The sequence below is a fragment of the Peromyscus californicus genome, unplaced genomic scaffold, assembly GCF_007827085.1.
Source record: "Peromyscus californicus insignis strain IS unplaced genomic scaffold, ASM782708v3 Scaffold_6__1_contigs__length_162567912, whole genome shotgun sequence".
Taxonomy (NCBI): domain Eukaryota; kingdom Metazoa; phylum Chordata; class Mammalia; order Rodentia; family Cricetidae; genus Peromyscus; species Peromyscus californicus.
The window spans coordinates 5,494,696-5,517,610 of record NW_026294584.1 but is presented as its reverse complement, the minus strand read 5'-3'; the positions used below and the strand labels follow the sequence as shown (position 1 = coordinate 5,517,610).

Here is a 22,915-nt window from a genome sequence, read left to right as displayed (position 1 = left end):
AAAATAATTCTTCATCTCTCTTCAACTACAGGCTCAAGCATATTTCATCACCAATTTTAATACTTAGGTCTTGTATTAATAATAGCTAGAAGCTCCGATGCTCATCAGGGATAGCTTCCAATGGCTATATAAAGAAGAATTAACATGACTTTCGTTCTTTACATTATCCTCATCAACTTCCTGCAAAAGTAACTCATGATTTTTGTCTTCACACATTTGTCTGTCTTTTGTCCTTTCAACAGAGTCACTAGACTCAATAAAAAAATTCCCTGATATCAAAAAGATCTTCCTTAGTATAGTGTAGAAGAAACTCTTTACAAAAATGGTATTCATTCATACTGCTAAATTCAGTACCTTTGCCACAAACCAGAGACTAGAGGAAACTAGATTCATAGCAATGAATTCATTATTTATTTTTCAATATTTATTTTTCCTCTAATCAAACTTTCCATCTTTGAATTGCTTCCTTTTTAAATAAATTTTATATTTATTATAGAATTAAAGAAATACAGATTAAGAGCAATTAAGATAGGTAGTAAATTGATAGAAATCAATAATAAGATCATTAGACAATCCCTTAATACCAAGTAGTGAATGATTTAATGTTTACCTTTTCAAAGTTCATTCGTTAATTAGAAAGAGAAGAAAAATTTTGAATAGGAGTAAATTTATAGTTCATAGATAATTTGATTGTCCAAATAATGAAGTGGAGTGAGCCATATGAATGAATTTGGAAACTGTAAATTTCTTACTATTGGTAAGATAAAACAAAATTACACATTCTCAATGAGAACATGAACAACAGACTACTCAGTGTGCCTTGAAGTTTCAAAGAATAATTAGGATAAGTAATTACAATATTCCTAAAGAAATCCTATACATTACCTAAAAAAGAAACTAGAATGGAAACAAAAATCTCACTCTTCCATATGGCTGCAAGGCTGAGCAAGAAAGTGAAAAGGGGAAATTTAAGACATACATAACAGCTCTCAGCCTGCTGGAGGAGAGTGAGTTCTTCATTGTTTTTACCCCAAACGATCCCACACAGCTGCTGCCCCGTGAAGGTAGTCAAAGCATACAGAAAAAATTGTAGCAATGTATGAACATGTCAATGCATAAAATAGTATGCTTTTATACCTTTTGTAAATGTATAGTGATTTTAATAATTTTAAAATCAGCATTGGGGAGGATGGCAATGTAGCTCAGTAATGGAATGCATTTCTGTCCTTATTTCAAAGCTTAAGACACAGTTCTCTTCAACGGTTTCTGTACAAGTGATGGTGGTTTCTACAGAAAGGCTTGTTTGTGACTGGACTTACTTTCCTCTCCCTTCACACTGGGCACTTCACCAACAATATTTTTTTCACTCAATGAAACAAATGATTTCTAATTCTCAGTCATCATTTGAAAACATGCACTGGAAACTATCCTCAAAGAAATGTTAAAGGATAAGTGAAGATTGACAGCTGGCTTCTGAGGGCAATGAGGTCTCCCTGTGATTGTCCTAATATGAAGAGTTTGATTTTGTCAGCTTTACAATACCATCTTTAAGTACCTCATTGCATGCTTAAAAGAATATTTAGGCCTGAGAAGATAACTCAGGAGAGTGTTTGCTGTGGAAACATGAGGACCTAAGTTTGGATCCTCAGAATCTAAGGAGAAGCCCCAGGGCCACAGTTTGCACCTGTGACCCCACTACTGGAGAGGCTAAAGCAGGAGGGTCCCTGTAGCTTGCTGTCCAGGAAGGCTAGCAGAATCTGCAATTCTACAGGTTCAGGAAAAGACCATGTTTCAAAGAATTAGGTAAGGGGCAAATAAAAAGATGCCTAATGTTAACTTCTAGTTAATTGCCAGCTGTCAATATTCACCTATCTTTTAACATTTATTTGAGGATAGTTTCCAAATGTTCTCATGCACCTGGACACATTTGTAACTACAACCACACACACACACACACACACACACACACACACACACACACACACACACACACACATACACACACACACACACACACACACACACACACACACACACACACATACACACACACACATTACTTATGTAAATAAAAAATCCTGGGTTTAGAGAGATAACTGAATAGCACATGCTGCTCTCTTAGGTGGAGTTCAGTCATCAGCACCCATATCGAGCTGGTCACAAACAGTCTATACCCAGCTCTAGGCCTCCAGCACCTCCTTCTGGCCTATAGACACCTGCATGTAATGCATATGCATAGACATATGCACATATCCATAAACAAATAATAATCTCTTTAAATATTTGGAGCATGAAATTTCTATCTCATTAAATTTTGTGAAGGAAAGATACGTAAGTGTCCTAGAAAATGCTCCTTCTTACCAAGGAAAATGATAAATATATCCCTGAACAGAGGTAGATTTTTTTCCTTTCTTTTACTGAGTTGTCGATTTTCTCATATGGAGTCTATATTTCAGGATATAAGATTTTTATGTCCTTAGAGGTCACCAGGCATAAGCTTCATTCCTCTTAACACCTCCATTTATTTTGTAAGACTGTTGTATCCCATGACTTAATGCTTTTTATAAGATCGAGATTTTGTTCTTTTTCACTCCTATAAATAAGTGACAGGAAGATGGACATATAATCACCTGGTTCAGATCCAATTTTTTAAGATTCAGGCTGAGATAGATGCCAAGTCCCCAAATGTTCAGAATTAAAATAAAGCCATTGCTCTACCAGATACCTTGTCTATACTGAAAAGGACAGATATTTAGTACATTGCCAGCCTGAGTGAGTTCAGAAGCAGCTGTCACACAATTTTAGCCAATATTCTACCTTCACATAGAGAGGCAATGTCACCATAATAACATTTTATAATTAATAGTTTCTGGAATTTACATGTGCTACTTGCAGTATTTCCATTGGAATTTGTGTTATTTCCTCAAGAATGCATTGCTTAAAAAAATAGACCAACAATTTGGGGCATTGGTAAAGAGTTTCTGTTACACAAAACTATCAAAAATAGTTTGGGCATTTCTAAAATTGCATATCTCACACTTATTAATTTTTACTGTGAAATAAAGAATGGGAATGTCAGTACTGTTAATTTTACTGCTATATGGACAATAACAAAGCTGCTTTTACTTTGCATTTAGAATTTTACAAGGGGTAGATAATACCATTCAGTGACCTAAGCAATGAAAACATGGAGTAACAATGTATATGCGTATGCTAGCATGTGTCCATCTGTGTGTGTGTGTGTGTGTGTGTGTGTGTGTGTGTGTGTGTGTGTGTGCGCATGCATGCATGCTCGCCCATGCCCACATGTATATATGTGGAGGCCAGAGATCACTGGGTTTTTTTCTCAGGAGTCATCCAACTTATGTTTTGGTTCCCTCACTTGGACAAGGAACTTACCGATGTAGCTAGGCTTGTGGCCAGAGAGCTCTAGGGTCCCTCCTGTTCTTCCTTCCTGATTTCTGGAATTGCGAACTTACACCATCACTTCTTGCCTTTAATAGCGATGCTAAAGATCAAACTCAGGACCTCATGCACTTTAGAGACTAAACTATCCCCCAACCATAACAAATTATTTTCATGTAGAAAATTGTACTGCCCTGTAGACCATAAGAAGACATTGTTTTAGAAAGTTTTTATCAAGAAATCTCCTGGGATCACAGTGGTAGGGTTTTATGATTCCTCCATTATTAATAATGTCACTATTCTGCTGTATTCTGGATGCCTATGTTCCTCATCATTTATATATTGAAACCAAGATAGTGGCATTTAAATACAGTACTTTTGTGTAATAATTCAGTCAGGCAAGGGTTCACTTGTAAATAGGATTATTGCCTTTATAAAGTGGGATTAATACCCTTAAAAAGCTGGGAGGCAGCATCACTGAGGAAAGGACTGTTACCAGACAGTGAACCACCCACTGCCTCCATTTTTGGTCTTTCCAAGTTCCAAATTAACTGTGGACAGTAAATTTCTATGCAAATAACCTCATTTTTGGTAATTTGTTTTAGTGGCCTGAACAGCCTGACACCTCATGATGCTACTTGTCATTTCCATTTCAGTATATCAAATCAACAGCCCAACTCTTTGGAAAGCAGATACAGTTACAAACATCAGACAGCTGATGGCTTTGACCGCAGTCGGAGTGGAGGTGGTGTCCTGGCATACCACAGCACACTGATGACCTGGAATTCCAGAAAAAAGTTAAAAAATCCTAAAACTAAAAGTGCTATAAAATAACTATGTAACTATAAAATACAAGGAACTATTTTAGATGAAAACTTCAAATACTGAGAGAATTGTTAAATTATGCAATGATCATTCAGTTCATCACAGGTAAAACTTAACATTGGATCTTTTTGCCTAAATGGGGGCGTAGTATAAACTCCAAGAAGGCTCTTCTGAGGTCACAAAAACTAAATTGGTTAACCCAGGGAGGTGGATAATGTAAAAATATTAATATAATTTGGAGACATATAACCACATAAAACTTATTTAACATTCCCCTCCCAGAGGAAAACTAGTTCAAAGATCCAGTTCTTTCTAAATGAATCCATTAAATGCATCATCGATATCCAGTATGTTGTTCTTTAATTCATCAATTGAGACGTTCATACATTTGTCAATTTTGTAGGCATTAATTAGCTTGGTAATTTCAAACATTTCACAATAATACCCCTGAAGACCACATTCTGCCTTGAACTTGCCTTGAACATGTGTTGCTCCTGACTTTGTACTTCTACAGATCACAAGGCAGGGGATAATTTGCTTTTCTTTTGGCTTGTGTTTAGAAACATGAAAACATTCAATCTGCAAGTCAGAAAATGCTGTGAGAAAAGGCTTATTTGGGGCATAAATCCTCCCTGTGGTTTAATTAAAGACTGGTAATTAGGATTATTATGTGTTGTGACTTATCTGGAATTCTGATCACTGTGTTTTGTTCCCAGTTGGTTCTTTTGATCTTTTTCTTCATGCTCCAAATACTTTAACAATTTGATTCTAAAATAAAATAAAAAAAAAAACCTTTGTGATTTGATTTATAAAATAAATGTGCTACAGTGGTTTGTGGAGAATAATAAAAAAGATGTAACAAATTTTATGATAAAGTTATTTTATTTGAAGTGTGCTCTGCAAAAGGTTAATTTCCTTATCACTTTTCTTTCATTTTAAAATTATAAAAATACATTATAAATCACTTTCAACTCTTGCCAGTAGATCACATGGCTGTGTTAGTTTATATGTTTACTCCAATATTACTTAACCATTTCACTGTGATTTTTAAGTTATAAGTTATTATTTCAATAATTTGTAAATGGAAAACTCCATTTTCTATTTTTAAAAGGAATGCAGGTAAAGGAAAAATTTCCATAGACTTGGTGGACACCGGATACTAAAGTTTATGGTTCAACTTAACCAGGGTTATTATTTGTCTTTATACGAGAGCAGCTAGGAACTTTGTTGAAGAGACACATTCTGAATCATGGATTTGAACGTTTAGAATTTTTGATAGATTGACAAATGCTGTGTTGGGTTTCTTGGAGGAATAAGATTATATGTTAGAAACATTTGTTTAAACTACCTTCTCACAGTCCTTGTAACATAGTGGGGAAATCCCCTGTATTATCTCAATTTCAACCTCATGGAACATCAATGACCACTGTGAGAAGTCCAAGCTATAATCCTTATTAACCTGCCTGATGCCAAAGAAATCAGATAGGAAAACATATCTAAGCAGCTAGTTTCTTCTTTTCATTAAAAAAAAATCATCTAATTTGAGCTTGAGGAGTTTTTATTTGTTTAGTTATATTTTTATATCAATTTGTATTATGTATTTCAAACTAAATTGCAATTTGCTAGGCAGCTGAAATTGAAATCCTCCTGCCTCAGCCTTTCAAGTACCAGAATCATATGTACAAACGTCTTTGCCAAGCTTGAGCTTGAGGATTTTTTTTTTAATATATGCTCTTTGTGTTATAGTTCAAAAAGAACTTTAACCTGTATCATTTTAAAAATAATGAAGTGCCAAAATAATACCAAAAATAAAATCATACATCTATGAAAAGTTAGGTTTCCTTATGCTCCTGGTAGAAAAAAATAGCTGAAAATATACATTAAATTATTTCAATATTTCTTTTTGTGTGTTTCCCCCATGTACACGTGTGTGTGTGTGTGTGTGTGTGTGTGTGTGTGTGTGTGTGTGTGTGTTTGGTATATGGATTGGTGAATGCATGTGAGTATGTGAGTGTGTGCATATGTGCCTTTGTCCACCACTGCCTACAGATGCAGAGGCTGGAGCAGGGCCTTGGATGTCATTCTCTATTATAATTTTCTACCTTAATTGTCTTGAGACAAGATCTTTCAATGAACCAGAAACTCATTCATTGTTTTGGCTCAGCTGGATGGAAGGAGAGACCCAGGCCTCAGCACAATTGCAGCCACAGCAAAAAGGCATGAGCAGGATGTGCCCCCAACTCCAGACTGCCCCAGACCTTTTGCCCTAGTGACAAAGAGAGCCATGGACTCCTCACCCCACAGGGGAGGGCCAATCAGAAGCAGAAAAACAACTCCAGGTGTCCCTCTGATGAAACTAAAATGTTACAATTCCCTAGATCAAAGAGAGCCAATCAGCTCAGTCCAGGTACTTGTAACCAGGGCTTGAGACTATCCCAGTCCTGTAACTATGTAGTTCTGTAATCTCCAACCCTCCCTTTGTCTAGCCACTACAAAAACCCTCGCTGGTGTTGCTTGGGGACTCTCCTGCTGGACAGAGAGGCCTGAGTTAACTCATATTGAAGACTGTTTGTTATTGCATCAGATTCGATCTCTTGGTGATCCTTTGGGGGTTGGGACTTTGGACACAACATTTGGGGTCTCATCTGAGATCCCCAAGCCCACCACGAACACCCTCCACTGAGTCTTTAGGCAAATAACAAACAGGTACCTTTCTGAAACACCTGTGCAAACTCTGTATTTTGCATTCTGTATCTGACCAGTGGAGATCCTTCTGTAAAGTCTGTTTAAGATCTAAGCAGACATGCTGGGGCATTACAGGCTGGGAGACCAGAGGATGCCCCAGGATCCTGCTGGTGGGTCAGAGGACCCTTCTGAAGGGGATTGGATCCTCCTAGTACCTTTGCAGAAACTGAGTGAGCTATGATTGCAGACTGTTGAGATGTGTACGTGATCATCCATAGCCTACCTCAGGCCTGGCAACCCAAAAGGCTGGAAGGATGGCGGCTGACAGGGAGCGGAGGACTAATCCTGCCTGCTAAAATAGCAATGGATTTGTTGAGATATATCCACCAAGCTACCTACCTGGGCCCCCAAAAGACTGAGGAACTACTCAGATGGTCTCATCTCAAAGTGTTTGGTCTCCAGGATAAGGTGGAAGAGTTAGCCTCCAAGTGCCTGGCTTGCTGGCTAGCCAACACCGAGCTGACTGGGGAGAGCAGCTTGGAGTGTGGCTAAGAGACCAGCCTGGGCCTCACTGGGAGACTGATTTCACTGGTGAAGCTGAGGAAATATAGCTACAAATATCTGTTAGTTTTATAGATACCTTTTCAGGCTGGGAAGAGGCTTTTCCCACCGAAAATGAACCTGCTCAGATGGTGGTCAAGAAGCTACTTTCAGACATCATTCCCAGGTAGGGTACACCTGTTCTAATTGGCTCAAACAATGGACCAGCCTTTACAGCATAAGTAACTCATGGTATAGATAAAACATTTGGGGCAGATTGGAAACTGCATTGTGCCTATAGGCCCCAGAGTTCTGGCCAGACAGGGATCATGAATTGGACCCTAAAAGAGACCCTTACCAACTTAATCATGGAAACTTGTGGTGACTGGGTGGCTTTCCTCCCCTTCACCCTGTATCAGGGGTGAAATTCCCCTTACACCATTGGGCTTACACCATTTGAGATAATGTTTGGTTGACCCCCTCCCATCCTCCCCAACTTGCATTCTGACTTGCTCACTGAGTTCAATGACGTTAACTTGGTGTTCAAAGACAACTGGTCGAGGTTGTAATGGATGTAGAAGATGGCTCTGCCACCTAGTCCACATCATTTCCAGCCCAGGGACTGGGCTTATGTCAGAAGACACTAACACAAGACCTTAGAACCTTGCTGGAAGGGACCCTACATCATGGTTCCAACCACCACCCAGACTTCCCATCAAAGTTGACAGTATCACCACCTGAATTCACCACTCCCACACCCACACAGCTCCCTGGCAAAACACCAGCTGCTCCCATGCCAACTCAGTCTCTCTATCAGGTTGTTACATCCCTAGACACACTCTGTCCCCACTCTGCATTACATGCTCCAACCAAACTAGAACTCCCCGGATGAAGTAGTACTGCAAAACAAGTAGTACTGGGGATCTTGTGTCTTATAACAAGGTGGGCTTTGTGCAGCCTTAGGAGAGGAATGCTGTTTCCATGTTGATCATTCAGGAGTGGTAAAGGAATCAGTGGCCAAAGTTATGAAATGCCATCTTCTGGACATGATGTGGCCATTGCACTCATGAATTAACTGTAGCCTCAGTTATCTGCACAGGATATGCACACTGTCAAGCCAATGACCCCCGTTAGCATTGCGTCAGAGAGCACACACTGGACTCAGAGGATGACAAAGCACTTGAGTTTCTCAAGCCTCCGCAGCTATACGCTGGTCCACTTCAAACCTGCTGTCGTTTCTGGCACCATATCTAGCCACACAGCAAAGAAAGAAGTTTCTAGGAAGAATTGCACCTGAGGTGTCAGAAACATGCTTGCTCATCTTCCAGATGGTGGTTAGGCTGAGCCTTAAGCTATGGATGCCAAGAACAGACAGGAAGAAGCTGGCCAGCCGAGAGACAGGCTGAAATCCATAGCCAAAGCCAAGTTCTCTGCATTGCCAGTGGGTCATCTTGAGATGCTGTCTTCTTAAACTAAATGCATCACAAACTTGGATGTGATGCAATGTGTAGCCATGTTCTTTAAAAGTGACAACTTTATAGGAGCTGTGAGATCTTTGAAAACAGCTTTCAAGACTCCTCATTGGTAAGGTATTTGGGTGCACAGGCATGCAACAACAGCCAGTTATTGATGATGACTAAGACTGGATATGTCATGTATCTGCAATCCTCCATCTATGAGAAAGAACACACCAGCCTGCCATCGCCCATCTTTTGAAGACATGGTCTAGACCAGTTTCCCCAGGGGCCGTTCTATAGGAATGAGAATCTCTTCTGTACTCTCACTGGTTTACTCCCAGTGGCCGAGTTCTTTCTCTGCTCAGGGGTCTGTACTCTCACTGGCTTACTCCCAGTGGCCGAGTTCTTTCTCTGCTCAGGGGTCTGTACTCTCACTGGCTTACTCCCAGTGGCCGAGTTCTTTCTCTGCTCAGGGGAGTAAACCTTGGACAGTCTAGTAACACTATAAGTATTGTTGTTTGTGATTATTATTAGGGTTATTAAACAATGACAACATAGCATGAGTCTTTACTGGATGTCATCCAGGAAAACTTAAACTATTACCACACAACAAATTCTGGGCTGAGGCACTGGGGATGCAGGCACAAACAGTATGCACACAATCCACACCAACATAGAGCTTATACAGTCTAGTCTTGAGGTTCACACAGTGTGTTTCATTGCCTTGGACTGTGTTTATAAACAACCAAAACACAAATTTAATAAATAAAGTTATGTGATATCACACCACAAGAAAAAAAGTAGGCTGGGTTCATATCATGGCAACCAATAGCCTGCTGGTTGCTCTCAAATGATTCTTTCTGTAGTTTGACTGAGTTCAGGATGCCCTCCAGGCAAGCTGTACCAGTTGGAGCCCCACACCCTAGGGCAGCTGGTGTTATGGGAGGCATGGATATCTACAGTGTCCTTTGACTCTTCAGCTGGGAAATGATTCATGACATTTTCACTCACATCTTCTTGCCCCAGCAAATCCCCTAGTGTTGAGTAAGGCTAAGGAGTCGAATGCATGTAATTGCCCAAATTCCTGAAAGGAAAAGAGAACCAGGAGTACATATTGCCAATAGAAATACATGAAATACCTGCTGATATTTTTTGTTTACTTTTAAATTGTTACTATACAGTAATTAAGTATGAAGTTATTTAAAAAACAAAAATTTAAATAAGTATTTAATTAGTTTTCATGATTGTGGTGCACTTTGGGGAAAGACTGGCAAAATTTCTCATTTAGAATAATGGCAAAGATGTCCATCTTTGTGAGCTATGCCATCAGCGAACTCTCCTATTTTTTTGTGGCATAAAAGTAGCAAAAAGAGACACTAAGTAAATAGGTGTGTCTGTTATCCAGCAAATCCTGTTTGTGGTCTGCAAACCATACTGTACTGAACTCTGACTTAGAATAACTCATCCCTTCTGGTACCCAAGGGCCTCTGGATCCTACGCTTCATCATCCTCTCTTCTTGACTTATTACAGGGCTTCCTCATATAGCCATGATGGCATTCAGTAAACAAATTCAAAGGTTTTCTTCTCCTTGGGAATCCAACTTTCTACATATCAAGTAGAAGTTATTTCAATTTCCTCACACTTATTTTTTGTATCAGTGTTTTCTCTAATCAATCTTGGACATAATAGCTGTTAGTAGAATGTACAATGTGTTGGAGACCCTAACGTGCAGTAAAGCACTCTTAGTGGGTTCATGTGATAAAGTCTACTTCTGACAGTGTTATGTAAACAAAGCACTTGAAACAGAAACAATACACAGACTATAATAGTGTTTTCTGTTCTTTATTTCAATCTTGTGACTCAAATATATGAAAAATTGAAGTGACATTGTATAATAATTTTATTCTTTTGTTTTTATTTCATGTCCCGTCTTTTTTACAGCTAACATGACTGGAGTACCTTCAACTTACCTTACATGGATTGAATACAATTTCTTTAAACCATGTCCTTTTTAGAAATATGGCATCTTTTAAAGTGTTATTAATACAAAGAGTATTGAAATAAAAAGTTACACATAATTCTTTAAGCACATTTTAGGGTAAATTTCTAAATTATAATTTCTTAGACACAACTTTATATAATCCTCTTAAGTTAAATATACAAAGAAATGATTAATGTTTGTATTGATACATGTGCTGACTGCCCTGATATGATCAATACATGTTATAAATAGGTTTTGAATGTCATGTATTCCATAAGTATGCACAATTAGCTTGTGGTAATTAAATATAAAAACATATTTATGAAAAACCATGTACACCAATAGTAGACATATATATATATACATATATACATACATTTATATATCATATAGATAACTTATGTGAACATACATTTGGTTATCTGAATACCCATATCTGAAACTGATATGGGACAGTTTTTCTGTACACTGTGAGTATGTGTTGCTACCATTGGTTAATAAAGAAGCTGCTATGGCCTATGGAAAGATAGATTATAACCAGGCAGAAAATCCAAGCAAAGAGGAAGGTGGAGTGAGGGGGGATCCTGAGGGCTGCTGGGGAACAAGATGTAATGGAACACAGGTAAAGCCATGAGATTCAAGGGAATACACAGATTAATAGAAATGGGTTAACTTAAGATAAAAGAGCTAGTTAGCAGTAAGCCTGAGCCTCAGACCAAACAGTGTGTAATTAATATTAAACCTCTGACTGGGTTATTGGGGTACCAGAGGGCAGGAGAGATTTATCTATCTACAGTTTCCTGATTAGAAAAATGACTAATTTATCTTGCAATTTCAGTGAGCAAATTATAGAGACTAGGAATAATTTTTTAGAGATTAGACTGTGATTATTGGAGAACTTCTCTCTACTATAAACATTTATTAGCATCTTTATACAGAGGAACATCTTAAGTTCTGGAATAGACTGTTAATACCAATGTTAATACACATCCATATACTATTACATAGTGTTGGACTTGGTCCATCTTGTGTAGCACGAACCTTAAAAGGTCTTATTAATAAAAACAAATGCAGAGGCAGATAATGGGGTAAATTCTGAAAGATCAGAGAAGCAGAACAAGCCACAGATAACCTCATCTCACCAGTTTCTCAGCTGACCCTGTTTCCTCAAACTGGAAGCCTCTGTGTCCTCATCCAAATGGATCTCAGCTGACCTGCTGCTAAAAGCCTAAAAGCTTAACCAGACTCTAGTTACTGGTCCTCACGCCTTATATAACTTTCTGCTTCCTGCCATCACTTCCTGGGATTAAAGGTGTGTTTCACCATGCCTGGCTGTTTCCAGTGTGGCTTTGAACTCACAGAGATCTGGGTGGATCTCTGCCTCCAGAATGCTAGGATTAAAGGTGTGTGTGCCACCATTTTCTAGTCTCTATGTCTATCTAGTAGCTGCTCTGTTCTCTGACCCCAGATAAGTATATTGGGGTGCACAGTATATTGGGGGTACACAATACCACCGCAATCTTGAGTTTTTTTTAAAAGAAAAATTGGAGCTAAATAAGCATCTGCATGGGAGTTCTGACTGCTTTCTCTTAGGAAAATCAATGCAGCCATTTAACTTTGTATTCATAGTAGACATTGGACAGGTGAATGTTCTGTGTGTGCTGAGTAATAAAGCATGGTGAAATCATCAGAGAGGGCTTGCTAGTGATGGTGCAGAACTGTGTGCTCAGAGGCCGTGCATTTGACAGTTGTGTATTTAAGTCTGCTTTGTAGTGACTTGCTAGGAGCTCTGTCTTCTGCAGGATGGTCATCTTAAGCTGCTTCTGTTCTGTCATATTTGTGTTTTACGGATATTTCAAGTTATCTTGAACTTATTTTTCTATACCATGCTTTACTACACTTTTCACTTAAACCTTTTTTCCTGCATTTTATTTGATTAAATAAGGACAAATTTGCATATTTCTTTGAGAAAGTATGAAAGGTTGCTGGCATTGGTAATTATACTAATTATTATTAATTGGGAAGTTTTCTTTGGAATTGTAAATCACAATCCACCACCTAACCTGCTATTTTATGTATTGGACATAAATATTGAAAATCTAGTATGGGAAATGCCATGATAACAAGGTGGAAGAAAGGAAAGTAGTGATTAAAAGGGATATTTTATTCTTAGGGTAATAGCAATAAAAAGGTCTATGTTTAAATATAATATGAAAATATACAACTGGGTGGTGGTGGCGCACGCCTTCAATCCCAGCACTCAGAAGACAGAGCCAGGCAGATCTCTGTGAGTTCAAGGCCAGCCTGATCTACAGAGCGAGATCCAGGGCAGGCACCAATGCTACACAGAGAAGCCCTGTCTCGAACCCCCCCCTCCCAAAAAAAGAAAATATACTTTCATTATATATCAGTCAGTAGACATGACATCTTATTACTATATTTGATTGTCTTTTAAATAGCTGAAAGGAAACAGGTCAACAATGTTCGTACTCGAGATTTATACAACCTCTAGAACCTCTAGCTTCAAGCTCACTATATATATATATATATATATATATATATATATATAGAGAGAGAGAGAGAGAGAGAGAGAGAGATAGATATGTAGATATATATCATTAGCCAAAAAGGCTGGAGTTCTCAACTTCTGATAGAAAAAGGGACTAGATGTTCAAGTTTTCTGCATCATGTCAGTTGACATCTGGGTATTGCAGAATGAGAATGATCCAAAATGCTGTAGGCACTTCTGGTTGGCATGCACCCTTTTTATTCTCACCTTTTACTTAAAAAGGGACTTCTATGTCAAGGTGAACCATGTAAGGAAGCCACTGAAGGCATTGTTTTACTCATCTTCTCTAAATTTTCGTACAGCCTCATTCCTGAGTTCTGGGAAACAGGTGCCAAAAAGGTGATGGGAATGACCTTATGACACACCCTAAGAGGAGAGTGCACACTTTACATTTTTCCTTATTTGTCTTGATAGCAGGGTTGTGGGTATTGTAATGGGGCAGTCACATCACATACAAACTGTGTGTGAATTGTTTCAGACCATCAGTACAGAAAAATGATAGGACTCAATGATTCTGCAGCTACTATGCTCATTCCAGAATACATATACTCTACACATAACAAAGAATTCACCTCTACAATACTGCTATTTTATTCTTTGTTATGTAGGCGAGCATTTTACTCAAATAAATCAAGATAACACAGACAAAAACCATGTAAATTCTGGAATAAGTAAGAATAAGGAATTAACATTGTATTGCAAACTATGGTGCTGATTTTGAAGATGCTCTCTGTAGACCATAAGGCAGTAACAGTAACTTTATCATGTATCTTGTAGTGAGAACAGAAGCTAGGATTAAAATGGAGATAAAGAGCTAACTCAACAGAATAAGATGCACCCATGAAGGTAAATATAAGGGCTTATAATTGGACACAAGACATCCAAACTAAACAGATATGAGGAAGGGCAGGGATGTGGGCTATGAGGGCAAGTTGGTGGCTCCTCTGAAGCCTATGGGAACAGAGGTGGCACTGTTGACCTTTATCAGTTCTTGTTCTAACACAGCTGGTGCGACAGGCTAAAGTGCAAGTAAACATGGTTTCTAACAAAAAGGTTCCACCTAGGAAACCACCTCTGATTATCCATTCATTACTAGAGGCCAAAATACTAGATATCCAACAGAGACTGCTGTTACATCTTGGCTATGATACAAATTGATGAGGAAATCGTGAGAAGAAAAAGCTTACTACAGCTAACAGCACTTGAAATGCCTGTAAATCCAGGTTATTTCCTGGTGAGTAATGCACAGCACACAGTCAAGGTCAATGCTGGAGTTAGATGAACAGAGGGGTGCCTCAAATATCCCTGACTGGTCTGGCAGTGCATGAATACCACATGATCCTCTCCTTGGTTGGGCCAGGGGAACATACATAGTGTGGAAGATTCATTGGTTTTGCCCATGAGAGGTCAGAAAATCAAGTAATCCCACAGAGATTACTTCACCCTTTGTTCAGTTTTTGCCCTGGCCCCACAAAAAGTCCCCAGAAAAAAAGGACTTTATTTCCTTGAAAACCCCTCGTTCCCTCAGGCATTTCCTCAATGTTTCTCATTTCTGAAATAGCTCTTAAGAAAGTTTGCTTCCTCCTTGCACAGCTTGAATGCCAGTCTTCATCTTTAATTTCCAACCTTGTGAGAACACACACACAGAGCCGCTGTCCCATCGCTGATGTCCCTTTAGAGCAGTGCCATGCCATCAGAAAGAAACAAGATGGCACTGTAGTTACAGCAGTATATGTTGGGGAGCTTCGAGGGGTCTCTTTTCTGTATTAACTGGATCTGAATGGTGAGAAGAAAGGATTCAAGTTTTGGAGCTACTGAGAATAAAAGTAACAACTTAGGTGAGAATTCACTCACTTGTATAGCCATTTCCTTTGGCTAAACAAAGAACAAGAATTCAAAACTTTCCAAATGCTAGATTTTTCCCTTTGGAGGGAAGGACATGTAGTGTGGGTTTACAACTGGAAGTTCAATAATTCCCTCGGGTTGGTTTCTGTTGGAGCACCGATGAGAATGAGCCCATACTAGCAGCTCGGGCAGCTGGGTGCAGAGTAGGAGGTTTGGGCAAGTGCATGTTCAGCAAACCAGCCTATTCTGAAACAAATGAGAAACTCACAGTCATGAAGAAAGAGATGTCCAAGTGAGCATCCAATGTTTCAACTTCCAGGGGCCTCTAGAGAGGTTGGGATCCATCACTGCCAGAACCTAGTAGATTCTGCAAGTCTGGAGCCTACTGGGAACAGAAGGGGCAGGGTAGAGTTCTGCTGCTTCAGAGCCCGGCAGTACAGCAAGCAGACACCAGAGGGAGCGAGGGACTATGAACTCCAAGGAGAAGGTAGAACTGTCTCACGTGGGGAATCTGCAAACACAAGTACAAAAAGACTCATACATGGAAACATGTGAGGTCTCAGATACCAAGCCAGGCTGACAAGCAAGGGCTTCTGTGGAAGGAAGCCAGGCCATACATTCTGGGATCTGTCAGAGTTACAACTGCCAACCCCAAGTGTCAAGGACACAAAGGTGCAGGGATGTATACCTGAAGAAAAAAAAAAGAGTAAAAATCTGTGAGTGAATCTTTAAAAAATAGGATGCTCTTCAATGAACTGAAAAATATGCAAAAATAATGATCCTAATAGTGTTTTAAAGTGTTTAGTTAGGTCAAGAAAATAATGCAATGAGAGTGTATAAATCCCCCTTCCAAAACAAACAAATAAACAAACAACAACAAAAATTCCACAATTATAACTTATTTCAAAAATCTTTCTCAGACACAACAAAAATGAATGTGAAAAAGCCAGAGGGCACACAAACTATTTAATTTTATACTTGTGGGGTTTTTTTTACAAATGGATATAACTTTGTGTATGCTGTAGAAGGCCAAAAGAAAATGCTTCTAAAACATGTCCATCTCTTATACTTTAGTGTGGACTGGAATGAGTCCTTATAGCTTATTTTGGAGGAAAGTTCTACATTTACCTATTATGTGTCTATATTTATTACTACATTTAATACTTTTTAAAGTAGGATTTTCTATGTACTATGAAAAACAAAACCTTACAGTTTTTAGCCAATGATGAAGATCTGCAGGGTGGGCCTACTGTATTGCTTTCACCATCTGTAACATGAGTGATATCATCATGTGGTTAATGTAGGCTTTACCTCATGGTCACACATCCTGCCAGTTAAGCAGTGTATCTGAAGCATAAAACAAGGAGAAAGGAGTCAGCACATCTTTCCATCTCCACTTTAAAAGGGAAAAACAGACCTATATTTTTATGTGACTTTAGTCAGGATTGAGTTATGAGACCACATGTAGTTAGAATGATTGAGAAAATAAGTAGTTCTGAGTCCTATTATTGGTAAGAGTTATGGTCTATAAACTTGCTGTAAACATGGAATTGGTGAACCCTGTGCCATTCATCCTAGAGGACATGCACAGTGAGGTGACGGGTGCCGCTGATCAATATACAACTGTATTTTATGTGCTTCTGTTTAAAGAGCCCTTACTTAATACATATTACTAATCCTTAAATATTGAACTTGTAGCTGGTAGATCTATAACTCGTGCTTGAAGGAAACATGACACCCTCATTTTTCTCATGAGTGCATCACTGTCTTTATAGCTTTTGCAGTTAGGCAACACTTCAGTACTATACTTTGGACTTTATTAAAAGTAAAAGCATAAAATGGGAAAAAATATAGTCCTAAGCACACTGTTCAAGGGATTCTTACCTTTGAGTCTAGAGCTGGGAACGAAAGCAGTATGTCTTATGGATTGGACATGGTCCACAATGTATATCAAGTTATTAAAAAAAAAATGCCACCCTGCAGATGCTCACAAATGGGAAGTGTCCAAAGTATTAATTTGGGTTTATAAGCAAATTTTAAGCAAATTTTGGTTAGTAGGCCACTATGAAAATGCAGAATAAATTGTGATAATTGACTGATAGGCATGTCCTTCCTCACACTAAATCAGGGAAGAAAAGGGAGTAAGGAACTAACTAAGAAATAACCTATCTTGCTACAGAAGTGTGAAAAGATGTACCCAGATGTGAGTGAGCTGTGTCTAGACTGTAATGTAATATGACATTATGGCTCTTTCTATGGCACTATGGCTATGTACTTTGTCTCATTCATTAGCTTGAAATCATGGACAATGGGACTTCCATCTGCCGAAAGCAAGAGAACAACAGCAATATAAAGTATGATCAGAGAATCTTTAAGGGAAATCCCTCTCATGAGTAGAGGTGGCTGACCAATGCCAAAACCAAAATTATCTGCCATTTATCTGTATTTTTCATTTTGACATTTTTGAGACCCTAGTATTATTATTCTCAATATTTAGTAAGGTCTGTCAGGTAGAAGAGGCAAGGTTCAAAAGCAGAGGCAGGGACTGCATCTCTTTAAGTATGTGTGTGTAACTGGAGAGAGATGCAGGCTCATGCACTTTGAATAGATGGGTAAAGAGCTAAATTGTCATTATGTGGGTGTATAGAAAAGTCAACTTTTACATGTCCTTTCTGTTCTACACATACATAAATAACTGAGCCTAAGAAAGTATAAAAACTGAATTGCTACATGGCTTTGATGAACAGTACGTTGCTCTCAAACTAAGGAACTCTTAACACTGTATGGCAAGGGGCAATCAATGCTAATGTTTGTCTCTCATCTAGACCACACAAGGTCTCCTGATACATGGGGGCATAAGGCAAAGCTTGTATGTTCCTGTTGGATCTTTAGCAGAGCTGAAGCAAGCTCGAGGACCCAGAACTGTCATATTCTTGCAATAAGAGGAATTTTAACTTCACATGACAGAATGGAGAGCACACAGAAAGGAACTGAAGGCTTCACTCCTCAACCAGGGGACATGTTGACATGCAGATGTGCTATTATTTCTGTTAAATTATTTAAAATTGTTTCACCTGTGCTTATACTCCTTTAGGATCCTGTCCCCACACTTCACTACGACTCACTATCTTCTGCACCCAAGGAAGCACCTTCAGAGTCATAATTCCTTCTTAACATCTCTGTTCTTTCAACTTTCATGTATAAGGTTATATTTAAATATTGTTAGCAAAATTACTGTGGTACACTAAAAAATTTCCTTCAAAAAACTGTATTTCAGCAATTAATTCATTTTTAGCACAGAAAGGGAAGACCAGGACATCTATTATGATAATTGGATCACATGGTTTATAGAGATTATAATGCTATAAATCTGTGCAATGGAAAACCAGGACATTCAGTGCTGTGATACAGAGGTGGGGACTGTAAATCTCAGAGACTGAGGTCTGAAAAGCCAGAAGCACCAATTTATAGGAAGGAAAAGGTGGTTATCTCTGATCAAGGAAAAAGAGAGAATTGTCCTTGCTTTCACCTGCCTGCTCTCTCTGACCCTCCAAAGACTGAATGATACCTACCCATGCTTGTGAGGGCAGATCACCATACTCTTTGTATCACTTCAAATGTTAGCTCCTTCCAGCAGAACTCTCATGAACACATCCAGAAAAATAAATAAGAGATACTAGGTACCTATGTGGGTAGTTTACTGGGTTCTTTACTAGGCATGCAGAATTGAATAGTGAAAAAGACCAAGACAAAAACAGAAACCTCATTTTTGTGCAGGTTCACATCTAGAGTGGGGACGGAGCACCACGATCATCGGTAGGTGCCTTTCTGGTGGCGTCACCCACGTCTCAGTGTATTCAATTATCTGAGTATGACCGCAGGCAGGCAGTCCAGACTTCTGAAATAAGCAAATTTTCAACTGTTCTTGTATCTAGTCATAAAGAATATATGAAAATAATATATACACATAAAATATATATTACAGATATTATGGGTTCATAAAGTATTCAATGTATGGTACTTAAATTATAACAATATATCACAAAGATAAGAGGATGTTTACTACAAAATATACATTTGTGTTGAACATCAAAGCATCCGTGGTAGGATATTAAAAAGGAAGGCGAGGATGAATGCTGCAGAGCTTTTCATCACTGAAGACACTGAAAAACAGAAACCTACTTAACCTACTTCAACGTTTTGTTTTCCTAGTTTTTTGTTGAGTAGGAAATGACTACAAAAGCATGGGAATAAAATAATGTTGTTGGGTTTTTTTTAAACATTGCTAAAACTGTGTCCATCGTAAAGTGAAAGATGAGATTTCCTGTTAGGTATTACATAATGGTACTAGATTAATATGAATTAAAATGTGTGATAATATAAACATCCTATGCCAGAAAATAAGCTATGAATATTCTCAAAATATTTACTCACAATCCTTAAACTCCTAAGGCAACTTTTATATTCATTTGTAGTATTAGTAGAGTGCTGTCAGTTTTTAAGAATCTGTTAAAACTCGAGTTTTTAGCTAAGTTTGCCTCTATTAAAATGCACTGGGACTCAATATCTCTCGCTAATACAGTCCCTCCTCTCTCTTGCCAATTGGACTCCCAGAGCTCCACCTGGGGTTTGGCTGTGGATCTCTGCATCCACTTCCATCAGTCATTGGATGAGATTTCTATCATGACAGCCAGGGTGTTCGGCCATCTGATCACCAGAGTAGGTCAGCTCAGGCACTCTCTTGACCATTGCCAGTAGTCTAGAGTGGAGGTATCTTTGTGGATTTCTGGGGACCCCTCTAACACTCTGCTTCTTCCTATTCCCCTGGGGTCTACATTCATCAAGGTATCTCCCTCCCTGTTCTCCCACTATGCTCTTGATCCAGCTGGGACCTCCCTTTCCCCTAAGCTCTCTTTTCCCTGACCCTTGCCCTCCATTACCCCGCTCCCCTCGCCCCCAGTTTGCTCATGTAGATGTCATCCATTTCTCTGTCGTTGGGCGATCCCTCTGTCTTTCTCAGGGTCCTCTTTACTAGGTAGCCTCCCTGGAGTTGTGAGTTGCAGTCTGGTTATCCTTTGTTTTACATCCAGTATCCACCTATGAGTAAGTATATACCATGTTTGTCTTTCTGAGTCTGGGTTACCTCACTCAGGACAGCAAGAGATATTGAGACCATGACTGGAAAAAGCACAGGGACAAATAGCCAAACTAGTGAAAACACATGAACTATGAACCAATAGCTGAGGAGCCCCCATGGAACTGGCCCAGGCACTCTGGATAAGTGAGACAGTAGATTAGTTTGAACTGTTTAGGAGGCCCCCAGGCAGTGGGGCCAGGTCCTGTCCTTGGTGCATGGGCTGGCTTTTTGAAGCCTGGGGCCTATGCTGAGACACTTTGCTCAGCCTTGGTGTAGGGAGGAGGGGCTTGGACCTGTTTAGGCTGAGTCTGCCAGGCTGAGCTGACTCCCTGGGGAAGACCTTGCCTTGGAGGGGGTGGGAGTGGGGGGTGGGTTGGGAGGGAGTGCTGGGGGATGGGAGGAGGGAGGACAGGGGAATCTGTGGCTGATATGTGGAGTTGAGTTGATTATACATTATATATTTTCTTACTCTGCAAATGCTGTGTTTACTTCTTTCCATGTCCCTTCCTGCACAGTCATTTGTACGTTTGTTGTTCTCTCTTAATTTAAAAGCTAAGTTGTGAATTTTTAATGTTAATTGTCAGTGATTTTATCCAATTTGTCCAGGATTACGCTCTTATTGATTATTATCTTTAAATTTTCAAAACAAATTTCTACAAACAAAACTATTGCTTTGGGGGCTTTTCCTCTTGTTCCTTATATCCTATCCTACACTCAATTTTAAAAATGTACTCTGTTTTAAGGTGTGCTTAAAAATATGGTGACGTTAACATTTTAGCTAATTTACTGTTGTATAGCATTGTCCTGCTACCAGTTCTCCTGAGCCGTGCAGCATCCTACAAGCTTTATTCCAACCACAGACGCTCTTCTACAAAGCCTGCTCTGCAGGAGAACTTCAGACAACTGTACTTTTAACTTTTTAAAGTTATGTTTCTTTGTTTTTTCATAAAAAACAGTCCCAGATGCTAACAGTATTTCATTTTTGGTAATTTTAAATACTATTCCATTGTGCAGATTCTTCCATAGCTGACCTTTAGTTTCAATTTGATACTTCTTTCCTTTGGAGTCCTTTACCTTTTCTCATTGGAATATGTGAAATACACAAATAATTGTATTAAATGAGTATTATCATGACCAATAAATTTTAATTTATATCAAAATATTTTCAAAATGAGTAATGTCTTTATAATTCACTTAATTAATAGGTTAAAAGAGACTTTCTATAAGACCATGTCAATTTTGTGAAAAACCTTCTTCCTACATTAAACATTGAAAGCAACAAAAAACTCTTACACAGAAAAGAAATAGGAAAAATAGTTTACTTCCTTAACATTGTGGATTATTTCTACTAGAAATTTACAGCTAACAAATTATGAGTCATTACCATTGAACTAGCCATTAGATAAATATGCTCATCTACAATTCTGAGTAACAGCAGCTAAATATTAAAGTCATTTATATGACAAAAAAAGGGTTCATAGAACTAAAATTGGAAATAAAGTAGGTGTTAAGATTGGTTTGATAAAGCAGATTTGTGGGTATTTTTTCTGTAATTAGGGCAAATGTGTGTGCCTCTCACCTTCCCATTTGTATAACAGAAAAATGTTTATTATTTCAATCACTTTGCCACCACACCAAGGTACACAGAAGATCAGAAAGCATCTACTCAGGTCTGTAGCTTTCAGAGATGAAAATGCATTTCTGGAATGTTCAAGCAGATCAATACTTGTGTTTCTTAGTCTCTAAATTGTTTTCATATTCAAATTGTCTTTCACTTTGTCTGAGGGTAAGGACAGATATACAAGTTTACAAATGAGTAAATGACCCTAATACTTCCAAGTGTTTTGAATTGCTTTTGAATAATCAAACTTAACAATAAAATGTGATTTTGGTCAAGTCTCCTGGAAGTAACTGGGATACATTGGACAATTCTAGACAGCTTATTGTTAGAACTTTATTACTTAAAGAAGGGGAGTAGTTATCAACTATGATTTCTGCTCTTATTACCTCTACAAATATTCATAACTGGACTATAATTCACTTCTGATTATGACCTACTTTATAGGAACTTTCAGACAAAGAAACTGATAGAAATATTGGAAAACAATGATTAGAAGAAGATGTAAAGTCAACATTACTCAGTATCATCATACATGAAATAAGACAGAACTCATAGAAAAACCACACTACTATGTAGAAGGACTTGCTATAGGATCAATACTCAGAAAGTAGCCTTTTATGTACTAGTTTAAATGATCAGAAATTTTACCAATTTTATATGATCCCATTACATGCTACTAATAGTAAAAAAGGTATGCTTAACATTGAAATAACTTGATGTACAATTTATAATTGTAGTACTCACATTTTTTAAATCGTAAAACTTCACTAAAAGACTTACCTTGAGTCAAGAATGGGCATCATGATTAACTATTAATACTTTATAAAAGAAAATACAACATAATACAAA

General features: G+C 38.4%; 1 long non-coding RNA gene across 2 annotated transcripts in view; it reads right to left on the bottom strand.

Annotated features, from left to right (window-relative positions):
* Positions 1-13,504: 13,504 nt before the first annotated feature.
* Positions 13,505-22,915, bottom strand: part of LOC128099511 (uncharacterized) — a 57,710-nt gene continuing 48,299 nt past the window's right edge. For both annotated transcript variants that reach the window (XR_008214557.1, XR_008214558.1), the window contains exons 3-4: positions 15,577-15,819; positions 13,505-15,239 (exon numbers count right to left, since the gene is read on the bottom strand). This is a non-coding gene — a long non-coding RNA (uncharacterized LOC128099511). The remainder of the gene's footprint in view (positions 15,240-15,576; positions 15,820-22,915) is intronic.